The sequence below is a fragment of the Phyllobates terribilis genome, unplaced genomic scaffold (genome assembly GCF_046119375.1).
Source record: "Phyllobates terribilis strain yellow unplaced genomic scaffold, ASM4611937v1 Scaffold_10__3_contigs__length_209671492, whole genome shotgun sequence".
Classification (NCBI taxonomy): domain Eukaryota; kingdom Metazoa; phylum Chordata; class Amphibia; order Anura; family Dendrobatidae; genus Phyllobates; species Phyllobates terribilis.
In genome coordinates this window covers 96,990,139-97,015,874 of record NW_027362770.1, presented here as the reverse complement: position 1 = coordinate 97,015,874, position 25,736 = coordinate 96,990,139, and positions in this window count along the sequence as shown.

Sequence of the window (25,736 nt, the reverse complement as noted above, 5' to 3'; positions counted from 1 at the left end):
GTGTAGTCTGGACCTTCCCAGGCGGTGACCAGCACCTTGGTGACGTGGACTTCCTGCTGAGCCCTGTCACACTGGCCTTGATGCCATCCCTGGACCACATCTGCTCTACTCTTCTCCCTGGCACCAAATCCTCCTGCAATTTGGCGCGCAGGGCTTTTATATCCAGGAACTCGGGACTGCTGATCACCTGATCTGCTCCAGCACCCAAAGTTGCTCCCCTTGCAAATTTTCCAGTGCGAATTGTTTCCGTCTCATTACACCTGGTCAGCAGATGGCTGTCTTCCTCCACTAACATGACATCCCGCAGGGGCTCTTCAGGGATATCTCTGCTTCCCCTTACATTCGCACTATATAAGTGCATTCTACAAAATCAGAGGACCTAAAATCAGAGGACCAATCAGAGGACCAAACTAGGACCAATGTTATTCTATGAGGCCGTGCACATGTCCGATTTTTTTCTTGGACAGGGTCTGTCCAAGGAAAAAATCCCAGCATGCCCAAGTTCAATCTAATATTTAGATCACACCATGGAAGACAATGAGTCAGTGGAAAACAGACTGCATTTGGATGACATCTGAGTGCAGTCCGATTTCCACACACTGACAGAATGGAGAAGATGGAGAAACCCTCATATCTTCCTTATCCTACAACCCCAAGCAGTTATTCAACACTTTTAACTCTCTCCACTACCCCCTCGACCTCCGTCATCTCTGCTGAGGAGTTTGCCACACACTTCAAAAACAAGATTGACCAAACACGGCAAGTCTTTACTGCCCGACCACCACAACCCCTTTGTTTCCCAGACCATTCCCCTTCCCCCATAATCTCCCTTTCCAACATTACGGAAGGAGACCTCACTCGTCTCCTCTCCAAATCACACTTCACCACTTGTGAACTCGATTTCATCCCATCCCAGCCTCACCCCCACACTCATCCCATCCCTAACCCATCTCTTCAACCTATCACTAACTTCTGGTACCTTGCCCATCCTCAAAAAGCCATCCCTCGACCCAACCACCTTTCCTGCTCCCGGACCATATTGCTGCTCCCATTTGCCTCCAAACTCCTTGAGCAACACATTCACGCTGAACTTTCTTCTCACTTCTCATCTAACTCTCTCTTCGACAACCGACAATCTGGCTTCTGCCCCCAACATTCCACTGAAACTGCGCTTACCAAAATTACTAATGACTTACTTACAGCCAAAGCTAACAGACAATTCTCTATACTCCTTCTTCTTGACCTGTCCTCTGCTTTCGACACAGTTGACCACTGCCTCCTACTAGAGATCCTCTCTTCCTTTGGCGTCAAAGACCTTGCCCTATCTTGGATCTCCTCATACCTTTCTAACCGCACATTTAGCATCTCCAACTCCCACACTACCTCCTCATCCCACCCCCTCTCTGTTGGAGTCCCTCAAGGCTCTGTACTAGGACCCCTACTCTTTTCAATCTATACCGTTGGCCTGGGACAGCTCATAAAATCCCATGGCTTCCAGTACCATCTGTATGCTGATAACACCCAGATCTACTTCTCTGGCACAGATGTCACCTCTCTGCTGTCCAGAATCCCAGCATGTCTAGCAGCCATATCCTCCTTCTTCTCCTCCCGCTTTCTCAAGCTCAATGTGGACAAAACTGAACTCATCATGTTTCCCCTATCTTGCATATCTTCCCCACTTGATCTTTCTATCACAATAAATGACATCACACTTTCCCCTGTACCGGCAATCCGCTGCCTCGGAGTAACCCTTGACTCTGCCCTGTTCTTCAAATCCCACATCCAAGCTCTCGCTACCTCCTGTTGCCTCCAGCTCAAAAATATTTCCAGAATCTGTCCTTTCCTCAACCCTCAATCTACTAAACTGCTTGTGCATGCCCTCATCATCTCCCGCCTCGACTACTGCAACATCCTCCTCTGTGGCCTATCTGCTAACACTCTCGAACCCCTCCAGTCCATCCTTAACTCTGCTGCGCAACTGGTTCATCTCTCGCCTCGCTACTCCTCTGCTATCCCCCTTTGCAAATCCCTTCACTGGCTCCCAATTGCCCAGCGTATCCAGTTCATACTACTAACACTGACCTACAACGCCATACATAACCTTTCTCCTGTGTACATCTCTGAACTAATCTCCCGATATATTCCCTTACGTAATCTCCGGTCCTCCCAAGACCTCCTTCTTTCCTCTGCAATTTTTCGTTCCTCACCCAATCGCCTCCAAAATTTCTCCCAAATATCCCCATCCTATAGAATTCTGTGCCTCAACATGTCCGACTAGCCTCCACATTTGGATCCTTCAGACGGAGCCTGAAAACCCATCTCATCAAACAAGCTTACAGCCTGACATGACCTTGATTGCTGCTACCTCAACAACACCGGAGCTACTGCAACCCCCCCAACCTACTGTCTCCTTTCCCACTACTATAGAATATAAGCCCACAAGGGCAGGGTCCTCTTCCCTCTGTACCAGTCTATCACTGTTAGTTCGTTTACTGTAAGTGATATCTGTATTTTGTATGTAACCCCTTCTTATTTTACAGCACCATGAAATCAATGGCGCTATATAAATAATAATAATAAAATTGTTTTTCTCCATCTTCTCCTCATTTGAGATACTCGGATCACGCTATGCTGACACTCTGATGACACTCTGATCAGAGTTTAATCAGAGTGTGATTTGCATAATCAGCCCAATTCTCTCAGATGAATGAATATACGCTGGTGTGCACCAGTCCTTAGATACAATCATTAATCATAGCTTGTGTCATATAAAGAATAGCACTTTACTGGTAAGAGCACTGCTGAAAAACCGTGTGAGAATCCACTCACCCCTTCATTACTACACAGATGCATCCTCTTGTGTAGAATCCATAATCCATAGAAAACTCCACCATTTCACTCTTGCCCCCCACTCCTGGACCACAGTAGCATAGCTTGGCTCTGGTATGTACCGTATGCCCTTGGTCCTGGACACTGTGAGCCTGCCCTGACCTGCACAGTCCTCGCCAAGTTTCATTAGTACCCTCTGATTTCTCGTTACGCCTCTGGCGTTCACTGCTGTCTGCGTAGAATAACTGATATTCGTTTTTTGCTAAATAGAAAACTGAAAGTGAACATTGCTGAGTTAATTAGTCGATATTTCCCCTTTAATGGAATATAAATTCTATTTCAGAGCGTAATATATTTCTCCTGTGAGGAATAATGCAGGTGAGCGCAGAATTAACCTCTCTACCGAGAGATATTTAATAACACTGCCGCTGCACCTTAAACTGAATTACCAAGGAATCAATAAAGAGTGGAAAACACAAGTAAGAACTTGGAGATCTCAGAGGGAAAGCAACAGACAAAAGAAAATAAGTGATTAGAAACCCTCAACGCACGTTGTTTACAAACGAGCAGAATTAATATTTATGCCTAGTGTCTGGATGGGGCGAGGAAGACATCAATCTTCCATTTGTAATCCATTAAATCTGTCACACCTATGACAGACACTAGATGAGAGCCTGTTACTACAACTGCACAGATGATGGGGGTTAAACACGAGCTCCCTCTACGCAGCTTGTCTGGGAGGAAGCCCAGTGGGAAATGCCAAGTCCAAGTCCACATGAAAATAAAGTAAGTCATCCATAGATAATATCCTGCAATGTCAGCCAATACATTCAGTTCCAAGTAAGCATGGGGGGAGTGATTAAAGCAAGTTAAATGTTAGAATTAAAGGGAACTTATCATCTGATTCACGCTGCCTGAGCCACGGGCTGCATGAATCAGACACTGGTTTCATCATTTCAGAGAACACATACTTTAATTAGCCGGTTGGAGACTATGCTTCTCGGATAACTAGTCTGAGACAGGTTCCTGATGGCTTCTCACCTCGATTTCCTTGACTGTCAGGTCTCTCCCTAAGCACACTCATTGGGAGAGATCTGTTAGTCTAGAGAAGAGGGGCTGGGAGAAGCTGCCAGGGACCTGCCTCGGACTAATCATCTAAGATCCATAGTTTTTTAGAGGATTTTTTCTCGGAAACACCCCAGTGTTTCAGACGGAAACATGCACAACTGCAAAAATGCAGTCACTTCTGGTTCACTCTGTCCATAGTTCAGGCATCATGAATCAGATGACAGGTTCCCTTTAAATTCCAAATTGAGATTCCCTGTAAAGCAAAAATGATTATAAATGGACACACTTATTACTTACACCTTACCAGCTCCATGACTAATGTGGTCAATCCCAAACTACATGTGTAGTACATCCTGATATATGAGGTCATTTATTGGTTTGATGAACTGATTTGTGATAAAAATCATGAGGCCTGAAATTACCAAAAACCCTGTTATTACATAACCTAATGGTTTGCATCTCATTGGGCAGCACGTTGGCTCAGTGGTTAGCACTGTTGGTTTGCAGTGCTGGATACCTGGCTTCAAATTCCACCAAGGACAACATATGCAAGGAGTTTGTATGTGCTCCCCGTGTTTGTGTGTTTCCTCCCACACATCGCAATCATACCAATAGGGAATTTAGATTATGAGCCCTAATGTGGACAATGGTGCCGATGTCTGTAAAGCGCTGTGGTATTAATGGTGCTATATAAAAGAGTAAAATAAATAATAATATGAGGTGCTATTGTGAGCTTTTGATACCTCCAGGTTATGAAAGATGCAGAGCTGGATTAAGGGTAGCCAATGGAATCATAAATGGATTATAATGAGTGTAATCTGGATAATATTTTGTGTGCCACCATCAGCGGCACACATCCCTGGGCAGAGAGTTTTCTTGAAGCTCCACTGCTGGCAAATTAGAATGGCAGCACAGCTCCAATGCTCCCATCTCCCCTTCTTACGTCATTGCGCCAACATGTACGCGCTGACCACAAGAAGTGGAGCTCCGGTGACCGGAGCAGAGTGCTGGTTGAACATGAGTGAAGTGAGTATGTGTTGTTGTTTTTTTTAATACCCGTATGGGGTGTGTGTCTTTATATAGGAGGCTATGTGGGGGCTCACACTGCATATAGAGGGCTGTGTGGGGGCTCACACTATATATAGGAAGCAATGTGGTAGTTAATACTGTATATAGGGAGCTATGTATGAGATCATAAGGAAAACATAGGGGGCTATGTGAGTGTTCATCCTGTATGTGGAGAGGTTATGTGGGGGCTCAGACTGTATATAGTGGCTATATTGGAGCTCACACTCTATATAGGAGGCTATTTGGGGGCTCATACTGTATATAGGAGTCTATGTGGGGGCTCACACTGTATATAGGAGGCTATTTGGGGCTCATACTATATATTTGAGGCTATGTGGGGCTCACACTGTATATAGGAACCTTTGTGAGGGCTTATACTGTATATAGGAGGTTATGTGGAGCTCATACTGTATATAGGTGGCTATGTTAGGGCTCATTCTGTATATAGGAGGCTATGTGAGGGCTCGTACCCTATATAGCAAGCTATGTGTGGGCTCATACTATATATAGGGAGCTATGTGGGGCACATACTGTATGTATGACGCTATGTGAGGACTCATACTGTATATAGGAGGCTATGCTGGAGTTCATACTGTATATAAGGGGCTGTGAAGGGGGCTCGCTCATCCTGTATCTAGAGAGCTATGTGGGGTCTCATACTGTATCTAGGAAGCTATGTGGGGACTCATATTGTATATAGAGGTGCTATGTGAGGGCTCATACTGTATGTAGGGATGCTATGTGAGAGCTCATATTGTACCTAGGGAGGCTATGTGAGGGCTCATAGTGTATATGGGGAGTTATATGAAAACTCATACTGTATGTAGGAGGTTATGTAGGGGCTCTGTGGCACCCCAGGGGTCCGGTTGCCACAGTGGCATTGCCTCCCTCACAAGGGGTGATGCCATGCCTGGAAGCAAGGAAGGCTCCCCTAGTCAGGTATACTAGCATGCAACACTTTCCTGGCTCCAGACCAGCAAGGGGAGCCCCTCCCCTTAGCAACTGGAATCTGGTGGCGGGGTTAGAGTTATTGAGAGGAGTTGAAGTCAGGAGAGCGACGAGGAAAGACCTGGGAAGTGGAGCTGCATGGCAGCTGACCCCAGAGAGGAGCGTAGAAGAATCGAACACCGGAGTCCGAGTTTGTGGGGCACTGAAGGCCCAGCAGCAGAAACCGGAGGGCAGGAGACTGCAGGTCTCCTGGCCCCATCAGACGCCCGGAGGCTCAGCAGCACATAGGGCCCAGCATCGCCACGTGGGAGCAACATTCCAGGAAGGCCCGAGCTGCCTGCCATATGGGTGAGCACAAAGACATTTTACTCAGGGACGAGGGCCGCAGCACAGCTACTAGCAGCAGGGCCAAAGAGATTAGCGCAAAGGGAAGGCCTCCAACTTCACCTGGCGAGGTGGATTCCCAACTTGCTTCCAGGCCGCCCGGACCTCTACTACCAGCTAGTACCCGTGCCCCGGTCTGCCTAACCACTGGAAGTAAAGATAAGAGGAAACCGCCATTAAGTTGTGGACTGATTATTAACTGCGCCATCCCCTGCACTACACTACACAGCAACATCTATAACGTCACCATTTCCTGCCCTGGAGCTAAGCTCTGCCTGTGGAGAGCTGAACCAACTCTGCTGCGTCATCATCAGCTCCAGAGGATCTGCACCGCAGCGGCAGCCCCATATAGCCGCATACCACAGGTGGCATCATGAACATTATATAAAAACTATATTCCCTTTTATTTAAAACCCCTTTTATTGACCACCCTGGGTCACGGACTGGGTCACCGCCACTGTGACATCCCCCAGCATTGACCGGCCCGGTTACCAAGTACCCCATGGCCCAGGGGGTGCGTCAGCTCATGTTGTATATATGGCTATGTGGGGGCTCACATGGTATATAGGAGGCTATGTTGGAGCTAACACTCTATATAGGAGGCTATGTGGGGTCTCACATTGTATTTAGGAGGCTATGTGGGGGTTTATACTGTATATAGGGAGCTATGTAAGGGCTCATACTGTATATAGGGAGCTATGTAGGAGCTCATACTGTATCTAGTAGCTATTTTGAAGCTCATACTGTATATAGAAGGCTGTGTGCAGGCTCATACTATATATATATGGAGCTTTGGGGGTCATACTTTATATAGGAGGCTATGTAAAGGCTCATACTGTATATAGCAGGCTATGTTGGAGCTCATGCTGTATATAGGGGGCTGTGTGGGGGCTCATTCTGTATCTAGAGAGCTATTTGGGGGCTCATGCTGTATCTAAGGAGCTATGTGGGGGCTCACACTGTATATAGAAGGGCTTTGTGAAGGTTCATACTATATATAGGGATGCTATGGGAGGGCTCATATTATATCTAGGGAGGCTATGTGAATGCACATAGTGTATTTAGGGAGTTATATGGAGACTCATACTGTATATAGGGGGCTATGTGAGGGCTCATGCTGTATGTAGGGTGGCTGTGTGGGGGCTCATCCTGTATATATGTGGGCTATGCAAGGGTTCATACTGTGTATGGGGGCTATGTGAGGGCTCATACTGTATCTAAGAAGGCTATGTGAGGGCTCTTACTGTATTTAGAGAGTCTATATGAGGGCTCCTACTGTAACTAAAGGGCAATGTTGAGGATTATACTGTATATAGGGGGCCATGTGAGGGTTCATACTGTATATAGGGGTCTATGTGAGGGCTCATACTGTTTCTAGGAAGGCTATGTAAGGGCTCACATTGTATTTAGGGAGACTATGTGAGGGATCCTACTGTATCTAGAGAGCTATGTGGGGGCTCATACTGTATAAGGGAGGCTATGTGAGGGCTCATACTGTATATAGGGGGCTATGTGTGGGCTCATATTGTATATAGGGAGTTCATACTGTATATAAAGGGCTATGTGAGGGCTCATAATGTATATAGGAGCTCATATTTTTCTAGGGAGGCTATGTGGGTGCTCATATTGTATCTAAGGAGCTATTTGGGGACTCATATTGTGTATAGGGAGCAATGTGGGGGCTCCTGCACTATATAGGAGGGCTGTGTATGGGCTCATATGGTATATTAGGGGCTATGTGAGGGGTCATACTGTATATATAGGATATGTGAGGCCTCATGCTCTATATAGGGTGCTATGGAGGGCTTATAATGTGTATAAAGGGGCTATGTGGGGTATCATACTTTATTTAGGGGAGCTGTGTGTATATAGGGGGATGTCAACATATTTAATTTTGCTCAATAAAAAAATGTGCTCTATGCGAGCCTCTATCTGTCTTGTTCTGCATCTACTGATGTGCACTAGAGCACCTGTGCGTTAATCACATGACTTATCACATGATCTATCAAAGGGGGTCATATGACATGTCACGTGATAAATTGGGGACGGAGTGCCCATGCCTTCTAAACTGCCCAGGGTTCTGGCTACTCTTAATCTGCCCCCGAATGGAAGGATGACCACTTTTTACCAACAAAAGCAAGCAACATCATTTGTTGCTGGAAATCGAGTTTCCTGGTTTCTAGTCAGTGGAGGACTCTGAGAGCACAGGCCAAGAGAGCCGGACACTGATGCAGAGGCAGCGTGCAGAATTGAGCACTCTAGCGATGGGTTGATATTGGACAAGCCAGCACCATTATACGGACATTATGATCCAGCTCCCATCTGAAAGCCTATGCAGGGAATGAAAGTCTATGAAAGCAAATGCAGTTTGTGAACTGACTTACTGAGAGTCAGTGGTCCGGCTGCCCATGTGACTCCTCTACTCAGAAAGCCCGTGTTTTACCCTGGGTGTTGGGGGTCTCGGTGTCGGGCCCTGCGTTGAAGAGATGGGATGCAGCCATGGCCCGGGCCCGACCCGTGCTCAGGGACGTCACATTAGAAAGAGATGGTGTGGGCTTGTCCGGGTTGAGTGGCTGATTAACGACTACGCCACCTGTGGTGTCTGGTGAAGGGCCACCATCGCCGCTAGCAGTCCGCTGAGGCCTGGTGTCATGGCGGCTAAAGTTCTCGCTGCTCCCCACAGGCGGAGCAGGGCCTCAGGGCAGGAAAGGCAGGAAGAAGGGAAGGTAGTAGTGCGGGGAGTGCGGGCACCGTGTCGCGTGGTATGGCGCGTAATGAACAGTCCGGAGGCCATAGGGGTGAACTTCCAAATGTTTACTCACTCAGAGATGTTAGCGGGAAGGCGACGCCCTGCTCCTCGTGGAGTCCTGCGGCCACCAGGGACGGGGGTCCGACTACCTCTGAGGAAGTCCAGTGTTTGGTAGCAACCCTGCACCAGAGTGTTCCTGCACTACAGACTTCACCCATTCCCGTCTGTGCGTGTGTAGATAGGCCGGGTCTCCCTCTGAGCTCCTCTCAGGTGTAGGGGTCGGGTGGCAATTCCTCTCCATTCGACGCCCGGTGGGATCCTCAGGGCCTAACCGGGCTTTCCCATCCTGGACGTGGAGTGCAAGGTCGGGTGCTGGGGGCCGGTACCCCTCTTGCAGCTGGAATCCCTCTGAATAGATCAGGTAGGCGAGGACAGGTGGCATGCTCCGCTCCGTCTGCATCCTCCTCGGGACCCATTTGCTAGGGAGCCACACTCTAAAGCTCCCGGGCCTTCTTGATCCTGGTCCTCGGCCGGGTTGAGACATTCCTTGTGTAATGCACACGCTCGGGCTGAGCGGCGTGTGCGTGTGATTCCACTGGACCATGCCGGAGAGTGAATGCCTGGAGGGGCGTAACTAGGTATTCACCCGATCCGACCAGGGTCGCACGACGGCATACGACGCCAGTGCACCAAGGAGGAACCGAGCAGAGGGACCAGGTGCTACTCCATGACAGATCCCGGACACGGCTGTTGACCCACACAGGGGAATACAGGAACAGACTGGTTAGGCTGGCACACAGACTGGTGGGAATAGGCAGGCACGACTGGTATGCAGGCAGGCGGGTATGCAGGCAGGGGGGTACAGGCAAGCACGGCTAGAGTGCAGACAGGGAGGCACTAGCAGGTAGGAACACAGGCGGGATAGGACCCAGTACACACTGGGACTCAGGAACAGAACCACAGATGTGGCGGACAAACACAGCAGAGTGAGGCTGCCCAGAGAGGTGAGCGAGAGCAGGGCAGGACGAGACCGCCTGGAGCGGTGAGCAAGAGTAGAGCAGGACGAGGCCGCCTGGAGCAGTGAGCAAGAGTAGAGCAGGACAAGGCCGCCTGGAGCGGTGAGCAAGAGTAGAGCAGGACAAGGCCACCTGGAGCGGTGAGCAAAGGGTCAGAGCTGAGCGAGACTGCCGGAGCAGTGAGCAAGGAGTCAGAGCAGAGCGAGACTGCCGGGGCAGTGAGCAAAGGAGTCAGAGCAGAGCGAGACTGCCGGAGCAGTGAGCAAAGGAGTCAGAGCAGAGCGAGACTGCCGGAGCAGTGAGCAAAGGCAGAGCAGGCTAGAACCGCCGGAGCAGTGAGCAAAGGCAGAGCAGGCTAGAACCGCCGGAGTGGTGAGCAAAGGCAGAGCAGGCTAGAACCGCTGGAGCGGTGAGCAAAGGCAGAGCAGGCTAGAACCGCCGGAGCGGTGAGCAAAGGCAGAGCAGGCTAGAACCGCCGGAGCGGTGAGCAAAGGCAGAGCAGGCTAGAACCGCCGGAGCGGTAAGCAAAGGCAGAGCAGGCTAGAACCGCCGGAGCAGTGAGCAAAGGCAGAGCAGGCTAGAACCGCCGGAGCGGTGAGCAAAGGCAGAGCAGGCTAGAACCGCCGGAGCGGTGAGCAAAGGCAGAGCAGGCTAGAACCGCCGGAGCAGTGAGCAAAGGCAGAGCAGGCTAGAACTGCCGGAGCGGTGAACAAAGGCAGAGCAGGCTAGAACCGCCGGAGCGGTGAGCAAAGGCAGAGCAGGCTAGAACCGCCGGAGCGGTGAGCAAAGGCAGAGCAGGCTAGAACCGCCGGAGCAGTGAGCAAAGGCAGAGCAGGCTAGAACCGCCGGAGCGGTGAGCAAAGGCAGAGCAGGCTAGAACCGCCGGAGCGGTGAGCAAAGGCAGAGCAGGCTAGAACCGCCAGAGCGGTGAGCAAAGGCAGAGCAGGCTAGAACCGCCGGAGCGGTGAGCAAAGGCAGAGCAGGGGGGACAGGGCTCTGTTCACACGGAACAGACAGGAAGGGAAAGGCAGAACCAGATACCCACAGGGTACTTGCTGTGAAGTAGCGAGTGGACCACAAACTCACAAACAGGAGTACAGTGACAACGAGCAGGAGTTAGGTACGAGTTCAGACTCTGCAGAAAAAGGAAAGGTACGGACATAGAGAAACACGGGAAACAGGCTAGAAGAGTATACAGACAAGAACAGACACAGTAGCAAGATACAGGAGCGGGTCTAGGTAGCAGCCCCTAGAAGGCGGGAGGAACAGGCTAGGAGCGTGTTCAGACAGGACAGACAAGATACAGGAGAGGGTCCACGTAATCGGCCCCTAGAAGGCGGGAGGAACAGGCTAGGAGCGTGTTCAGACAGGACAGACTAGATACAGGAGCAGGTCTAGGAATGCAGCCCCTAGAGGGCGGGAGGAACAGGCTAGGAGCGTGTTCAGACTGGCCTGGAAATACAGCCTCCAGGATAGGCAGACAAGAGAACACAGAAGGGACCTGGCACATTCAGAGTGCAAGAGCACACTAAATGAAACACAATGCTCAGGCATGGGTTAATTGGAGCAGCTAGGTTAAATACCAGGTGACAGACAGCAATAGGCTGAGGACGCACAAGGGGTGTGCCTGCAGCAGGTACAAAAAGCAGGAAGTGATCGGGCGCCGCCCTTAAGCAGCAGAAACAGACACAAACAGACAGCATGGAGGGAAGCCAGAGAGACATTCTGGACTGGAGATCAAGTGCGCGCTCTTGCACAGTGGGAGATGGACCACTATGCAAGGATGCCGCCAGGTATGTTACACCTTGTCAGCAACCTACCTCTCGTCCATTATCAGGGTACGAGGGCTGTGTCCCTTGCCGGTGCAGGCCCACAAAGGATCTGCGCTCCCGGAGGGAAGTCACATACACACAGTATTTTGACAACACAGTGACAGCCGACAGACTAGCAAAGGCTAGACTGATGGACCACTGAAGGCAGGGCAGAGGCTAGGTCACAACCATCACACTGGCCTTATCTCAGAGGAGGAACACCACACTCCATTGAAGAAGTGCAGCATTCCTGTGGCGGTCGAACCCTCAGGGGCGCCACACCCATACAATTGAAACCCTGCTCACCCACCTTGCAGCTCAAATTAATACCTGCAAAATTGGTACTGCTGCTTTACGAGGTTTGCACTACAGCCAGACTGTGGTTTTACGTTAGATGTTATATTCGTGTGCATGTGAACAGGTATTTAATAGAGATCTGTGTGGGAGCTAAACAACCGGTTTTGCTTGTGATCTTTCTTTTTGTTGCTGTGCAGAGAAGCACTCTGCAATCACTATGCTTGCTTGTGGTTGAACTGGCAGAAGTTGATATCTGTAAACCCTTACCTATACCCATGTGCACATGATCCAGAGCTGCTGCGGGTTTGAAGCTGCGTGTTTATGCAGCATCAAACCCGCAGCGTCCAGATTTAACAGCAAAGTGGATGCGATTTCTAGAAATCCCATGTCCACTGTGCGTCTCTGTACACCTGCGGATCACCCGTGGACACTGACATGTGGCTCGTCTTTCAGACCCGCACCATGTCAATTTCTCTTGCGGGTCCGCTGGTGGACTTTCCCCATGGACTAACATCTACGAGGAAAGTCCACATGTGAAAAAAAAAACGTGCCGCTCATTTGCATAATGAGGGTAGCTGTCCTGCAGCGTCGGGGCCACAGGCGGCTACGGATCGTGGGCACATACCCTAAAAAGTAGTGTTATAGTGGCTAACATAAATTACAGAGGCATAGAGTGACTCAGAACAAAGTCACTGGTGCACCCAAGCTGTAGAAATAATGGCATGGCAAGTTGTGGCTGAGGATTCCCTCTCAGAGTTTTATAATAATAATAATAATAATAATATTTTTCTATTTCAAAAGCGCCAACATATTCCACAGAACATTACATTTTAGAGGGGAATTGTACAGACAATAAAAGAGATTACAGAATAACAATAAGCACATAAATCAAAAGATACCAAGAGTAGTGAGGGCCCTGCTCACAAGCTTACAATCTATGAGGAAATAGGGGAGACACGAAAGGTGGATGGTAACAATTGCTTGTATTGTATAGTCAATCATCAATGTAATAAATAAGATATTCACATAATGCTGAATGAACCGGTCGCCAACCAGTACAGGTGCATCTCACTAAATTAGAATATCATCAAAAAGTTAATTTATTTCAGTTCTTCAATACAAAAAGTGAAACTCATGTATTATATAGAGTCATTACAAACAGAGTGATCTATTTCAAGTGTTTATTTCTGTTAATGTTGATGATTATGGCTTACAGCCAATGAAAACACAAAAGTCATTATCTCAGTAAATCAAAATATTAACAAAAACACCTGCAAAGGCTTCCTAAGCATTTAAAATGGTCCCTTAGTCTGTTTTAGCAGGCTCCACAATCATGGGGAAGACTGCTGACTTGACAGATGTCCAGAAGGCAGTCATTGACACACTCCACAAGGTCCCAGAGTTCCAATTTTCATTTGGAAATCAAGGTCCCAGAGTCTGGAGGAAGAGTGGAGGGGCACACAACCCAAGCTGCTTGAGGTTTAGTGTGAAGTTTCCACAATCAGTGCTGGTTTGGGGAGCCATGTCATCTGCTGGTGTACGTCAACTGTGTTTTATCAAGACTAAAGTCAGCGCAGCTGTCTACCAGGAAATTTTAGAGGACTTCATGTTTCCCTCTGCCGACAAACTTTTTGGAGATGGTATGTGTACAAGTACAGACACAGAAGGCTTTTAAATGCACAGATGATACGATGGTCCTGAATCTGAAGAAAATTTTGCATGTGAAAAACAGGGATAGTTAGATAAGTGAGATGAGGCGATAGGTTAATCTAAAGAAATGTGTTTTTAGGCCACGCTTAAAACTGTGGGTATTGTGGATTAATTGAATCATCATGGGTAGTGCATCCCAAAGAATTTGCGCAGCATGTGAGAAGTCTTGGAGACGGGAGTAGGAGGTTCAGATTATTGAGGATTTTAATCTTAGGTCATTAGCAGAACGGAGGGCACGAGTAGGGTGATAGAAAGAGATAAGGGAGGAGATGTTGGGTGGTGCTGAACCGTGGAGCGGTTGTGTGTGAGAGTGAAAAGTTTATATTGAACTCTGTAGCGGATGGGTAACCAGTGCAATGACTGGCACAGGGAAGAGGCATCGGTGTAGCGGTTGGCGTGGATCATGATCCTAGCTGCTGCATTTAGGACAGATTGGAGAGGGGAGGGAGGACTGATTAGTAGAGAGTTGCAGTAGTCCAAACAAGAATGAATAAGAGCAATAGTAAGAGTTTTTGCAGAGTCAAAGGTAAGAAAAAGTTGAATTCTAGAAATGTTTTTGAGGTGTAGATGACATGAGCGAGCAAGTGATCGGATGTACGGAGAGAATGAAAGCTCTGAATCAAGTATAACCCCAAGAGTCAAGACAGAGTTTTCATACCATACTGGTATGGTAGGGCAGGCAGTAGAGCCTACAGTAAGTTTGATGTAACCCGACTGATGGGAACTCCTTCAAAAATCCTAACTCAGGTGTAAGGACCATATTACCTGATTCTGCTGACGCGCCCCTTGGGGCCGTGGGGTACTCGGTAGCCGGGCCGGTCCTTTTCTGGGGTAGTCACGGTGGCAGTGACCCGGTCCGTGGCCCCGGGCGGTCAAATAAAGAAAAGGGAAAGTCAATTTTGAGGATAATATTCGTGATGCCACCCGTGGTATGCGGCTATATGGGGACGCCGCTTCGGTGCAGATCCACGGGAGCTGATGGTGACACAGTAGAGTTGGTTCAGCTCTCCACAGGCAGAGCTAAGCTCCAGGGCAGTGTAGATGATTTTTAAGAGGTAGAATTTGTTGGTGCAGTGTAGTGCAGGACTGGTGACGCAGTAATGAGTCAAGGACACAGTGGGGTGCAGTCTTCAGGCTTTACTCACAGTTCTAGGCAGTTCCAGGTTAACGCTGCAGCCGGTTATAACCACCCACGTTGTCCTGTGTCCTCCGGCGTAGTGATCCAGCAAACTCTCAGGTATCTCAGGAGCACTTGGACGGGACCCCGTTCTGTGTACCTCTCCAGGTCATCTCACTGCTCTGGCTTTCACCCTCCTGCCCTGCGCCTCACACTCAGTGTCCCAAGCCAGTGGCCCCGGGCCTTGTCGGGCGACATCCTCTTTGTCCCCTTGGTCCTCTATGTCCACCTTTTCGGCGATTAAGTGTGGAGTGTGGCTACAGCACCTGAAATGCTGCAGCCTCCGGTTTGCTAGCTGAGACCCAAAGTACTCCACTAGGCTGGGGCTGGTCCCCTACTGCAGCCTGATCCCTCCACATCAGCGTGAATTCGGGCGCATGGGTGGCATCCTACACTCGCCGTGTCCCTGGGATCCCCTCTGTCTCTCTGGAGCCCTCCTCACTACTCCCGTTTTCTTTCCTCTCTTTCTTTCTCCTGGGCCTCTCTGACTGGGTCCGACTCCTCTCTCCTTCCTTGATCTCCTGAGCAGAACTCCTCCTGAACTCCAACTCCCAACTCCCTTCTAGAACTTTCTACCTTCCTTTTTATACCCCTACCCTCTGTGCTCCACTGAACTTCTTCCTCCACCCACCTCCTCTACCTAGTTCCACCCTCCATCCAGGGACCAGGGACTGTGCTCTACCTTAGGAGCAATTTCATCCTTCCCTACTGAAGTGGAGTGTATTGGATGTGGGTGTGTGGGTCCCGGGTAGTACTCCCTCCTTACCTGAGAGTGGGGTACCACACCTCTGGGTGAGATGCAGTATCTCTGTGGCAACTGGACCTGCAGGGGCGCCACACTGCCACTTGTCTAAAAATATATTTGCTAAACTGAAACATCTGTCTCATACCGAGGAGCCCTCCATACATGTTAGTTGTGATCTTCATCCCATCCTCATATTCATTGTATTCATAACCAAGAGAACATAGCACAAATGTATTCATATGAAAAGACACAATGTCTATTAAAGTTTTATTGGTAAAGTACAAATGTTCAAAGTGATTTCCATTGATGACATGGCAGGTGTCTAGACCAAAGTCCAGATCTGTCCAGACACATGCCAGCATATCCTTGGATATGGTCTCTATTATTCTAGTGATGCGTTGATGCAGGGTATTAGATCCGGTGATCGTGGAGATCAGAAGAATATTGGTAAATTGTTTCCAGAATTGCCAATCCTATGTTCTGGTAGCATTTCATTCAGACATCAGCAAACATCCAAATAGAAATGTGCAGGTTCAACATACTGCTAATAGACTTTGGTCAGATCCTCCTCTGTTTGAGGCACGAGTCATTCCTTGACCATGTCCTGGTAGGAGTAGTCATTGATACAATTCTTCCCCAAAAGTGAAGGGACTATAGACTTTGTGCCTGAGTCCAGTGGATGTTACTCATGCACCAAAGGCCACTTTGTGCAGGCTCAGACTGACCTCCCACAAGGTTCAAATCAGCTTCAAAATCCAAGGAAATCTGAGGCACCAGAAAACTTCTCAGAGGGATAAAATATAACTTTTATTCTGTCTTTAAAAGCACATGGCAGTAGTTACAAATGAGCTTGTAACTCATGTACATTGGTCAGATCTTCCTCTGTTTGTGGCACGAGCCATTCCTTTACCATGTCCAGGAATAGTCATTGATAGAATTCACCCCCAATAGTGATGAGACTATAGACTTTGCGCCTGCTCATTACACATGAGTCCCTCATGTGCTCGATAAGGGCACCAGGTTGATCTAAGCCCCAAATTCTAACATTATGATGACTGACCTTCCCACTGAGCTAAAAGGTAGCCTCATCGCTGAACACCAGCCTTTTAGTGAATTTGTCCTCTTTTACTTGAACCTGAAGTCAATACAAAAGTCACACCATTTCGGTTTGTCTTCTTGTTTGAGCTCCTGGAGAAGATGTAATCTGTATGGCTTACTATGCAGATGTTTTGTGAGATGCCCCATACCATGGATGAAGCACCTGTAGTTCTACACTAGTTAGCATGGCCAACTTTCTAGGACTACCCTCAGACACAACTCAAATCTTGTTCACTCTCTCTTCCAAATTCTTTGAGCAGCCCAGACTTTTCCCTTGACATAGCACCCAGTGGTTTTGAATTGTTTCACCCGAAGAGAAATGCAGAGCACATTTACCTAATTTATTCTGAAAGTAACAAAGCTTGTGAATATGGATGACTACATTACAGGAAATCTACTAGTCATTTAGTAATAAATAATAATACTTTTAAAATATTAGTTCCACATTGTACCTAAATAATACCGACATGCATCAAAATAGAAACCCCATACCGTCCCCACAAATAGTGTTGAATTGAAGTACATTGGGACGACCAAGCTTCATATATACTGAAGCTTCTTGTATTCGAGGTGGACATAACAGATTCCTAAAATGGCAAAAAATATATAATCTAACCCATTGGTCATAATGTTGGGTAAATCTAAGCATGAAGTATTCCCACTGTTAAATTGGACCATCTATAACAAGGGGAGAATAAAACCAGGGATCACAGATTCGGACATCCACGCCATGATGGTAAGTTGAGAACATTGATGGAACTTTTATCTGACTACTGGACAGTATTGTAACATACATTTTATCCATTCCTGCCTATAGATAGGGACATTGTGTCGCATTTTGCCACAAACAGAAAAATCTTAGAATTGTTTCAGTATCAGATATCACCACAAGCCGTATAGAACCCCTTGTCTAAGCCTCAATTTTACCATTGATTCTTTGAAGTAATATTTTTCAGCTATCCTGCTGCCTTCGTCACATCTTTTTAGCATTTTAATAAGTTGGATCAGCCGCCTAATGCTAGCAATCTATGTCACATTCTGTCGCTTATATTCTAAGCATGCAATTCATCATTGTACGTACTAATATCCTATTACTTCTTTTAGCTCATTTGGAAACCACTGCGAGCATTTGTATTATTTAAATGAGTCGTAAGTCACCTTGTGTCATGTTCACTTCTTGTCACTCAGGTTGTCGTCCTTCATCACTCACAAGTGGTGAAATGCATTAGTACCTCCTTATGGCCAAATATACATCGGGGCGTCCAGCATTGTAATCTAATTCTAGACTGAATATATACAGCAGATTAACAGCAATCTGTTGTGTGCGTAACTACGGCCTACATAATTGGATTCAGTACTGGCCTGCATTTAAGACCATGTAAAGCCACTGTTTAACATTAGTTGATGGCATGGTTAAGGCCGGCACATAATGTACAGCACATGAAATAACTACAGCATTTGCGCTAAGTGATAGAACATTCTTTCTATGCCAAAGGTTAATTAGCATGGAAGAAAGGAAGATCCTTGATAAATCACAGATTGAATGAGAGACTGGGTAATATTGCCTGTCATCTACACATAGAATTGCTCTGTATGCTTGATATTACCAGCAGAGTGAGTATTTATATGTAAGGATGATAGGACAATTTATAACTGACGGTGCTGTGAACATAAGTGAGCCAGATCCTATGTGTGGCCCTTGACCCTGAATGCGGCTCCCTACCCAAGAATAATACAGTTATTGACTTAGCAGGTATACAATGAAACATCCTTTACCCAATTTGCGGTTGGAGCCTCTCATGGATAATATAAGGCTTGGTGGTTACATATCAGAGCTGAGGCACAGCTCTTGAGAGTTGCAGTCAACATCAGGAAGAGTCAAATATAGCAGCCGAATAGCTATAGCCTAACAGGCAATTTACTTGCCAAACAGCCCACACTTTCTCTTTGACGATGAATAGTTATCAGCATGCCTCATTGGTGCAGGCTTTGATCATTTGATACTATAATGCAGGTCATTACAAAACTGAACAGTGCAGGCCACAGTCACCTTCCCTGTTCCTAGACATAGGAAAACCTTACCTTGGCACCCCTGGTATCTCCTGGATTAGATCAGATAGACAGGGTGGACAGTAGTTTGAGCAGCCTTTTCTTACCTCAACATTCCTGATATCTCCAGGATTAGATCAGATAGACAGAGTGGAAAGCAGTGTGAGCAGCCTCTTCTTACCTTAGCACCCCTGGTATTTCCAGGATTAGATCAGAAAGAAAGGATGGACTACAGTGTGAGCAGCCTCTTCCTACCTCAGCAACTCTGGTATCTCAGAGATTAGATCAGATAGACAGGGTGAACAGCAATGTGAGCAGCCTCTTCCTACCTCAGTACCCTTGGTGTCCCAGAGATTAGATCAGATAGACAGGGGGAACAGCAGTGTGAGAAGACTCTTCTTACCTCAGAACTCCTTCTATCTCCAGTATTAGATTAGGTAGGCAGGGTGGACGGTGGTGCGAGCAGCCTCTTCTTACCTCAGCACTCTTGATAACTCCAGGATTAGATCACATAGACAGAATGAACAGCCTCTTTTTTATCTTAGCACCCCTAGTATCTCCACAATTAAATCAGATAGATAGGGTGTACAGCTGTGTGCAGCCTCTTCTTACCTCAGCACCCTTAGCATCACTAGGATTAGATCAGATAGACAGGGTGGACAGATGTGTGCAGCCTCTTCCTACCTCAATATTGTTGATATCCCCAGGATTAGATCAGATAGACAGAGTGGACAGCAATGTGAGCAGCCTCTTCTTACCTTGGCACCCCTGGTATTTCCAGGATTAGATCAGAAAGAAAGGGTGGACTACAGTGTGAGCAACCTCTTCCTACCTCAGCAACTCTGGTATCTCAGAGATTAGATCAGATAGGCAGGGTGAACAGCAGTGTGAGCAGCCTCTTCCTACCTCAGCACCTTTGGTGTCTCAGAGGTTTAGATCAGATAGAAAGGGTGAACAGCAGTGTGAGAAGACTCTTCTTACCTCAGAATTAGATCACATAGACAGGATGGACAGCAGTGTGAGCAGCCTCTTTTTACCTTAGCACCCCTAGTATCTCCACGATTAAATCAGATAGACAGGATGAACAGCTGTGTGCAGCCTCTTCTTACCTAAGCACTCCTGGTATCTCCAGTATTAGATCAGATAGACAGGGTGGACAGCAGTGTGTGCAGGCTCTTCTTACCTCAGCACCCCAAGGATCGCTAGGATTAGATCAGATAGACAGGGTGGACAGCAGTGTGTGCAGGCTCTTCTTACCTCAGCACCCCAAGGATCGCTAGGATTATATCAGATAGACAGGGTGGACAGTAAGTGTGTGCAGGCTCTTCTTACCTCAGCAACCCAAAGATCGCTAGGATTATATCAGATAGACAGGGTGGACAGCAGTGTGTGCAGCCTCTTCTTACCTCAGCACCCCTAGTATCGCTAAGATTAGATCAGATAGACAGGGTGGACAGCTGTGTTCAGCCTCTTTTTACCTGAGCACCTATGGTATCTCCAGGATTAAATCAGACAGACAGGATGGACAACAGTGTGTGCAGCCTCTTCTTACCTCAGCACTTCTTACCTCAGCACCCCTAGTATCTCTAGGATTAGATCAGATAGATAGGGTGGACAGCAGTGTAAGCATACTCTTCTTATTTGAGCACCTCTGGTATCTCCAATTTTAGATCAGAATACCCACTGTGGGTACATCTTTCTACAAATGATGATGCTGACCTTCCTACTGAACATGCTCACAAGGCACCTGTCCTAACATTCTAGGACAGGTTTCTGTCAGTACAACTAGGTGGCAGCACTACTATTTCTATATTGATTACCTCCATAGACAAAATTATTTTTATTTTCACTTTAAAGTCTAAAACTTTAATAAGTTTGGTCCTTGTAGTCTGAAAATAATCCACGGCCTTTATGGGAGCATTTGGCCTTTTTACTGTCGGACAGCAGTGTGTATTTGGACTTATCATGCTATTTATTTGGTGAGTGGTGGCAGCGCGTTGTGTATCTGGTGTGTGCACTGTGTTGGTGTGTGTATTATCTTCTGCTCAGACATATGTTCCAATTTGTGTAGAAATACATTTAAACGCAGTGTTTCTTTTTCCCATCACTTGCACCTCTAATTCTACTTGGTCACTTCAAAATGAATACTAATGACAGAAGTCTTTTGTTCTGCTGCGGTTCCCTAAATGGTTCCTATCTGCTAATGTGGAACCCCAGGGGTCTGGTTACCACAGTAATAGCAATATTACGTCTGTGAGCAGGTGGGAGGTCTCCTGGTCAGGAATCCTGAGCATGCCACACCTCCTGCCCAGTCCTGGGAGGGGAAGCACTTCCCCTATATGAACTGGGGCTGAGGTAGGGTTAGAAGAGAACACAGACAGAGACACAGTCTGGTCTGGAGTGGAGCTGATACAAGGAGAGTAAGATCAGGAGCTCTGTGGGAGCAGTGATAAAAGGGGTCAGAGACTGGAAGCTGTAGAGCTCGTCCTGACTGAAGAGATCTCACCGGACACGGAGTCCGAGGCTGTGGGGACTGTTCCATACCCAGCAGCAAAAACCGACTGGCAGGGGATTTCAGGTCCTCTGGCCAAGAAACCCGAAGGCACGGTCACACGCAAGGGACCAGCACCGCCGTCCTGGAGCGGAGGCTACCAGAAGGCCCCGAGTCACCGGCCATACGGGTGAGCACCACACGGTACACTCAGGGACGTGGGCTACTTTTACCCGCTTCTAGCAAGGTAGCCAAGAAGAGTACAGTTAGTTGGGGAGGCCTACAACTCCGCCTGGCCAGGGGAGATCCTGTCTGCTCACGGACTGACCAGGCCCCGATCGCTAGCCAGTACTCCCGGGAGGGTCTATCTTTGTCACCAGTAAAGACCCTGAACTACACCGCACCGTCTCTGAGTGGTTCCTGGTGCCTGCGTGCAATTCTACCATCCCCATCATCCACGTCCGCTGCCCTGAGGCCATACCCCTCCCGTTGGGGGTTATACTACCCACGCTGCACAACTGTACCACCGGCCTCAGCGGTCTGCCCTGCAGCGGCGGTTTCATAACCGCATTCAACGGGTGGCGTAGTCGAACAATATAACAACTTATACTAAAATCCGCCACTGAGTTTGACACCCTGGGCACGGACCGAGTCACCGCCACGAGGACTACTACCCCCAACAGATCCGGCTCCGGTTATTCCCCAAGCATGGCCCAGGGGGCGCGTCACTAACATGGATGTCTCATTCGCAGTTTTGGAATAACAATTTGTGCCTACAAAATGGCCATTGTGACAATAGACTTCATCATAAGGAATGTTTGACAGCTGGTTGAGTGCGACTGTGTTCTCGAACAAATGTCATCTGACTTAACAGTTCATGTACATTCCCTATGGGTAGCTTTTTTATAGATAGCTGAGAATGAAAGAGAAATTGGTTAGTCACAAAATGTCACATTTAATGTCTTGTTGTGTAACGATAATTGTATTTTAAGTGAATATATTTGAGTGGCTTAATGGAGATAGAATAGTATGTATCATATTGCTTAACGCAGCACACGAGGAGAGAGAAATATGATGTAAGCACTTTGCTTTGCCAAGTGGTACCGAACCCTAATGTAATGATTCCATGTACAGTAGCATAAATCTTTAATAAATATGTTGCATAATTGTATAGGTCTGTGAAAAAAAATGTTTAAAGAGCCTGATAAATATATTGCCCAGATCAAGCACTATTCTTGACAATTCAATTACGCCTGGTGTAATTGCCTGAAAATATAACTATATGATAACTAGTAATCCATAGGACTGGGGGTAAACTTCATGTGCTATCCTAACTCACAGACTGATCACATTGAACAGGAGAGAGAGTTAGAGTTTGGCTATCCCGGGGACTTCCAAGTGCTGTACTTGGCAATCTCCCAACAATCCCATAGACAAACAATGGAGCAATAGAGCACATGGGTGACCATTCAAATTGGACACTCCAGTGTCCCAGTCTCTGCATCTGTGGTGGTCCCATCAATCTATAGGATAGGTGATAACTTGCATATATGGTCCAATGCCTTTAAAGAGTGCCTATATACAGTTGAAACCAGAAGTTTACATACACAATATAAAAAGACACACATGCATGTTTTTCTCAATATCTGACATGAAATAAGAATAAACCTTTCCCATTTTAGGTCAATTAGGATTACCATAAATTTTAAGAATTGTCAAATGCCAGAATAATGAGAGAGAATGTTTTAAGACATTTTTATTACTTACGGCAAAGTCAAAAGTTTACATGCACTAAGATTACTATGGCTTTAATCAATTCTGGACTGCCCATATGATGATGTCATGTGTTTGGAAGCTTCTGAGTTAATTAGAGACACACCTGTGGATGTATTTTAATGCACACCTGAAACACACTGCATCTTTGTGTAGCATCATGGAAAAGTATAAAGAAAGCAGCCAAGATATCAGGAAAAGAATTGTGGACTTGCACAAGTCTGGCTCATCCTTGGGTACAATTTTAAGATACCTGAAGGTTCCTCGTTCATCTGTACAAACAATTATACGCAAGTACAAACAAGATGGGAATGTCCAGCCATCATACCGCTCAGGAAGGAGACGGGTTCTGTGTTCCAGAGATGAATGTGCTTTGGTCCGACATGTGCATATCAACCCAAAGACAAAAGCAAAAACCTTGTGAAGATGATGGCAGAAGCTGGTAAGATTGTGTCAATATCCACAGTGAAACGAGTACTCTATCAACATGGGCTGAAAAGCTCATGCAAGGAAGAAGCCATTACTCCAAAAGAAACATAAAGAAGCCAGATTAATGTTTGCAAATGCACACAGGAACAAAGACCTTAATTTTTGCAGACATATCCTGCAATATGAATTTTAAATTGCAAATGTTAATCTAGGATACCATCTGAAGAGATGGCCTTTCCATTGGCTGATGTGCTCACACAATTCGATCTAAATATGCCAAAATCAATACATTTCTAAACAAGAAGGGACACAGACAGAAGAAGGCCTCCTTTGCAACAATACATGGGCCCTTCACAGTCCAATGCACAATTCCCTCTTCTTAGGAAGTAGAAGTTGGCCTCATAAAGGAGTTTCCCATGAACAAAGTTCATTTTAATCAAAATTTTAATTAATAGATCTTTGAATAATAATAAGTTCCACAATTGGATACATTTTAAAATAAATGTCCCTGTTATCTCAGCACAGTATTATCTCAGCACAGGAACATTTTTTTAACACATCCAATTGTGGAACTTATTTTTATTCCAGATCTAATAATTAAATGTACTTTGTTCATGAAAACTCATTTAACTCTTGGGCCCCTGTGCAGCTGCACAGGTTGCACCAATGGTGTGTCTGCCTCTGCTTCAATGTATAGTCTATCAAGCAGTAAGGCAATCTAAAATGCATATATAGCAAATCTAATTCTTATTGTCTTTGTTTCGGTTCGTATGCTGCTACATCATAGCTGTAGTGCCGGCGTCCCTGCCCTCTGCTAGGAAGGGACGCTGTTCCCCTCACCGCTCTGCTCCGTGCCCGGCGTCCCTCTCCCGCTCTGCTGGCAGCGCGCGCTCCTTCCCGGCCACTGTGCTTAGGGCGCGCGCGCGCGCCCTCCCTCCCTCTTAAAGGGCGCGCGCCGTCCTAAGGAGTCCCCGGCCAATGGCCGGAGGACTTTACCATATATAAGGCACCTCCTCCAAAATGGAGGTGCCCGAGCAATGTTGTTGCACCGTTCTACTCTGCTTCAGCCCTCAGGTCCCGTTGCCAGTTACCTGCCAGTTACCTGCCAGATTCCTGCCAGCTTGCTGTCCTAATCCTGCCTGATTTCCTGTTACCTGCCTGCCTGCCTGAGGTCCGACGGTCTGCCTTACAACTCCGGTCAGTCTGTCTAAGGACCAACTTGCCCGCTCACCTGGGAGCGCACATCAGCTACCTGCCTGCTTGCCTGAGGTCCGACGGTCTGCCTTACAACTCCGGTCAGTCTGTCTATGGACCAGCTTGCCCGCTCACCTGGGAGCGCTTCTCCGCTACCTGCCTGCTTGCCTGCCCGGAGGCTCCGCTGTCACGTGCTGTGACCACCAGCTATTCCAGAGACTCTTGCCCGCTCACCTGGGAGCGCTTCTCCGCTACCTGCCTGCTTGCCTACCTGGAGGCTCCGCCGTCACGTGCTGTGACCACCTGCTATTCCAGAGACTCTCGCTTACTCACCTGGGAGCACACATCCTCCATCTGCCTTGCTAGCCTACCTGGAGGTTCAGCCATCACAGGTCGTACCTACCCTTTACCTAGAGACTGCCCCGGTCACTTGCCGTGACCTCCAGCCCGTTCTTCCAGAGACTGCCCCGGTCACTTGCCGTGACCTCCAGCCCGTTCTTCCAGAGACTGCCCTGATCACTTGCCGTGACCTCCTGCCCGTACACCCAGAGACTGTCCCGGTCACCTGCTGTGACTGCCTGCCTGGTCGCCACCCGCTCCCTTACAAGGACCGCTCCCTTGTATAGTAGCCCAGAGGTTCCGCCTCCCAGACCCGTTACAGTTTGCTCGGGCCATGGAACCCGGTGGCACCCAAGCTCCCTCGCTCTTGGACCTGTGTCATGAACTGTCCCGTCAAAGGTCCCAACAGGAGTCCATCCTGGGTCACCTGCGGAATGTCAATACTCGCCTGGACACTCTGACTGTTCCACCAACAACCTCCGCCAGTGCCATGTCTCGCAATCCGGCAGCTCCGCTGTCCACTAACACCATGATATCCTACCCCGGACCTCGGCTTTCTGC